Below are 5,346 nucleotides of genomic sequence, written 5' to 3'. Positions count from 1 at the left end.
CCCCCCTTCCCCCCCCCCTGCGCCTGCCGGTGACACCTGCAGCCACCGCCCGCCCCGGCCGCGCCCTTTATACCCACCTTAAGGCCCGCCCCTCAGCAGCCCTCTCATTGGGCGGTTCAAACCCAATCCCTAGCTCCTATTCGACTGCGCCCTGCCACTCTGCCCTTTGGCCCGCCTCACCATCTATTCTGAGGCGCCTTGCCTCATCCTTAAAAGCTCATTGGTGAAGCAATACGCCTGCTCCGGTGATTGGCCCGCCTCACCATCTATTCTGAGGCGCCTTGCCTCATCCTTAAAAGCTCATTGGTGAAGCAATACGCCTGCTCTGCGGTGATTGGCTGTCGCTGGGCGGCGGCGCCCTTTGTTGATGATTGGCGGGACGCCTGTCGCTCATATCAGGTGAGCCGTGATTGGCTTAGCCGCACATGAGGCGAGACAAAAGTCTCGATGGCGTTCCCCCGCCGAGGGGAGGCTGCGCCGTCAGGAGAGTCCAGGCGAGGGGGGAGGCTCCACCACCCCACCCATCGCGCTTCCTCGACAAACACCCCTTCATGCCCCCCCTGCCCCCAAAGCCACCTCAAAGGACATCACCTCAAGTACCATCGGACTACCAACGCCCACCCCTGGCACTCCATTTGGCCGTCCCCACTGAGGCCCTGCTCCCTCACGCTTATCACCATGCTGGGAGGTGGCCCGGCCCATGCCAGCCTTGAAGTTGCTTCAGAGCGCTTCATGGTGCAACCCCAAAGTACACAGATGAACAATATAGAGGCCATCAAGGCTTGAGAGGTATCCACACAAGGCCACTGCGGTGTTAGAGGTTGGCTCCAACGAGGCTGAAGAAACATCCAACGGCCTGCAGAGATGTACAAGGCTGCTGCAGCAGGGATGGCATGAAACACTGTCACCTCAGAGCAGAACACATGGGGCAATAAAATAATTTGCAGTATCAGACGGTTTCAGAGCAGTGGATTATGCCATTAAAATTAGGCAAGTCCCAGAACATCTATGGTAGGTGGAGTACAAAGCCCAGCAACACTGCTCACCTATGTCCTAAAAGCACAAGGCTGCATGCTTTTGTGCCATGTATCTTCCACCAAGTGCCAGCACAAAACTCATACAGCACATAATTTAAATTACCAGATGTTGGCTGTTGACCTATCTGTCAAATCCACCTTTGATTTGGTGACTGGGAGCTTCCTGAACTCCCTGCAACTTTCAGACACACAGATGCTTCCTTGATCACCACAACTTTTATTCCAGAATTAATGCATCAGGACCTCCCCACTGCAAATGTTATTTTTATTAGTACTTGCATATAGGAGGAAGAAGGGGGAAAGAAAACCCCTATCTGTTCTACCCATCCCTCCCAGTTTGCACTAGTAACAGCCCTTAATACCCCCAAAACACTTTTCTGTAGAAAATACTTCTTTTTGGTCTGGAAAATGCAAGCTTTGTTTGTGCTACTTCACTCTATGTACAACATGAGGTCAAGTGTCTAAATTATCACCAGTCTTAATAGTAACACAACTCAGGAAAGAGCTGACTGCTAAAACTACACAAACAGGACCACAGTATTTTATTTTTGTCTAGTCTAGGATCTATAAAAAAAATTCTTGTTTAAAAAAAAGCCCCAACCACTATTTAGGTCCCTAGGGAATGCTCTGTCACATCACATCTTTCTAGAGGTAGATGAAAGGGAAATTCTAAGTTACGTGACACAATTGTTTTAATTCTATTATCCCTTAGGCTGGGGCATTAAGAAGTCAAATGATACCTACTTGCATACAGGTAAGCATCTGCTCTCTTGGGAACTTTCAGAAGTATTGTGTCATCTAAACGCTTTTTATTCAAACCCACAGGATTTGACTCTTAAATATGTACCCCTGAGACATACGGAGCCATTTTTTAAAGTCAAGATGAAGAAAAACCCGTTCCCTCTGACAAAGCTAGTTTTAACATGCAGCTTTAAAATTCTAAACCTTCAGTATTTCCAAGGGACCCCACTGACCTCTCAGACAGCCCTGACTGCAGGATAGTCTTTAAATGAAGGCTGCTTTGCTGGTTATTTACCCATAACAAGATGAAGGTGTTTATGAATATGGCTACAGAAACAGGGCTTACGATCCTTCCCAGGATGATGACATTTGACCAGAACAATTCTCAGCAGCTGTTTGAAAAACTCAGACACCAAAAAATTCCACCTGTTGTTGAAATTCAACTGGGAATGAATGCAAAAAGCATCTGGAAGTCTAAACAAGACCCCAGGAAATGCAAGGGTTAGACAAGGAGAGATACCATTGGTTTGAGAAAAGCCTCAGCTTGGTCATCCTCCCGTGACCAAGGGTTTCTTCTTCACGCCAGTCTCTGCTATTTATGGCAGTCACAAAGCGCTTTCTTTCTTTATTCCAAGCACATCGTACAAAAAAGAGGTTTTGTTTGACTCAGTCTTGTCTTCTCCCCCCAGTTCATTCACAGCGGAAGGTAAAAAGTAAGCCTCAGCTAGTAAATAATCCTTGTTACAGCTGGATTTGCAGCTGTCAAAGACTTTCACATCTGAAGCAATGCATGGTGGAAGTTCAGTGGAAGACTGGTATCCTACAGATTCAACGGTTTATCCTACCGTGCAGATGCTGTAGTTTGCAAGAGTTGTGAATGTTGCTTTGGTGCCCCTCTACATCTTCAGGTAAAGTTCATAACAGCAAGTTACTGTTTGGGAAGGAGGCCTGAATCACAATGTCCAGACTCCTCTCAAAGCTGCAGAGATGTAGTTCTGAACAACATAAAAAGCAGAGTGGCCAATTCATGCTGCTGTTCTCGTCTGGGCATCCAGCATTACCAAGTCTGGCAGCGTACTCCAAAGCATTGTTCCTTAGTAGAAAAAAAGACAAGCATCACTGGAAGGGGAAGTCAGTGTCCTGACAGAGTCCTCAAAGAGCTCCTTTCATTCCACTTTTGTCTTGTCCAAGTTTGCTTAAACTGCGAAGTTTTCTTAATCAAGTGATCCTTCAAGAGCCCTTGCAGGGCATTAGATGTGCTTTAATGAGATCTATGGACTGGATGCTGAAAGGGGGGATCTAAGCCACCAAAACCAGCACAAAATTCATCGCAAAGGGTGTCCTTTGCGTCCACGTCCCCCTGGAGAATATTCCTTTCCTAAGGAGCAACAATCTATTTACTATTTATTTGGCCTTCCACAACCTTAGTCTTTTCCCAGGGCTCCAAAGTCATCCTCATCTCAGGATTAATTAATTGTCAAAACTTACAGCTCTTCTCATAGTCCCCATTCCCACTGCAGCTCCTCACCAACTCACACACTTCTGTTGTCTTTCTACAGCACCCCACAGACCCTCATTACTTCTGGGATCTCTGCTGACAGTGAGCCACTTCTTTCATAGCACCACCAGCCCTACTTCATCCCTCCCACACATGCTGAAATTCTTCAGAAGAGGAAAACTGTTCCCCTCAAAGGGACTCAAACCAATTCATAAATACCAGCTGGGCCTCCCAGCATCTCCATGTTAGAGTAAGACCATTAGTCTCATGCTACTAGTGAAGAAACCAGAAAACCTCTGTAATTAAGCATCTTGAAGGCCAACCAAAAACTGCAAACAGGGATCAAAATCCAGTCTTCCACCTCCTATTCATCCTCACACTCCTACATCCTAACCACCAAGGAGAAGTGCTGTACTACCAATTCATTCTGACACTAGGTACAAAAAAGCAAGATAAATGAGAGGATTAAATTATTCACTATCAGAACACATTCCATTTGGCAACCGGCTAACAGCCAGAATGAACAAACCTCAGTAATCCAGAGAATGAAATGTATTAGATTACAGTGGCAACATAATTAAGAATAATTCAAGTTATTTAAATGCTTTTAGATTGTCTTTTATTACTCCACAACAGTCCATCACACCAGCTGATACAAGCGTACTGAGAAATGGCCACAATCTAAAATTCTAATAAAAATCCTTCAATTTATTGTTCCCTTTCAGTTTAATAGATTATGATCAAGGAAGCATCTAGCTTTTCATTTTTAGCTTTGAAAACAAATTGCTATTCCTTAGAAATTAAATTCTTTCCAACTGAAGCATAGGAAGTATTATTTCTTTCAGGCAGTCACGTTATACCTTTTCATTAATGTTGCAGTAACAGTCACAATAGAACCAGTATCCAACAGACAAATAGACAGCACTTACATTACATTGTCTGACCCAGAAGTAATGAAGTGAAGGTACTAGAAAGGAATATTCTTGTGAGAAGATAATCTGGCTTTGGCCATAACCTTTGCAGAGATGCTGTATCTGTTTTGGTATTGTAGTTATCTTGCAGCAGCAATTATCTTAGTACTACTTCAGGAATTTTTCTTTTGTTGAGAACACCTCCATATGCCAGCACAAAGATGTCTCTCACATTACCACTTGAAGTATTTCCTTACGCTCCTGGCAGTTTCGCGTATTCCATTTCAGAACAGCCTTGCACTCCCAGAACCCCTTTTGAACCAGCATCTCAGGCCACTTACTATTGATCCTCACAAGGGCCCTATTAAATGGGTATTACCCCCTTTGTGCAGAAAACTAAGGCACTGATTTTCAGGTGTTAACTAAGGGTCCCACCAAAATCAGTGGTGCTGTGCTTTCAATCTGTCATTATCCCCCCTGTACATGAATAAAAATGCCTTCCTTCAGATGCCTGAAGCAAACAATTTTGGTTTCATCTTTTTAAATAACCGGTAGTGACCATTCCACCACTGAAACTGTTTGAGGGCCTAAAGACCCAGCATACGCTAAAGACAAGGTCTTATCATCCACAAGAACTTGCTAGAGTATTGTATGCAATTATGACTTACTCCATTCTTTTTCACTGAAAAACCATGAGAGGAATATTAACTAAATTGCATGGCAATCACTTTAGAATACATTATTTGAGAATTGTGGGTAATGATATAATTTGCCCAGCCTCTTGAAAGATCCCAGCTGTTTAATAAACATGAAAAACTTACCTCCCAACTAGCATGACAAGACCTCTTTGCCCAGTTTTCCTTTATCCTCCGACATTTGGACTTCCTGTAGTCCATTAAGCTACCAGTGTAAACATAAGAACTGTTACAAATCAAGCCAGGCCAAACAGCTAAGTGAACTCCAAATAATTTGATCCAAATTGTTTATATCCCTGTACTTCATGCCACTTCCGAATCATCACCCCTAGCAGTAGCTTTCTTAGTGAACAGGTAGTCCCAGCAAACAGGAATCAACAGGTACGTTCTCTAAGCAGCAGAGAAGCAGTACCGACAAGCAACAAGTCCTGTCATAAGGAGAGTATTTGCAAGACCATGCAAGA

This window comes from Aptenodytes forsteri, unplaced genomic scaffold (genome assembly GCF_000699145.1).
Source record: "Aptenodytes forsteri isolate BGI_AS27 unplaced genomic scaffold, ASM69914v1 Scaffold563, whole genome shotgun sequence".
Taxonomy (NCBI): Eukaryota; Metazoa; Chordata; class Aves; order Sphenisciformes; family Spheniscidae; genus Aptenodytes; species Aptenodytes forsteri.
Note: the sequence above shows the minus strand (reverse complement) of the source record.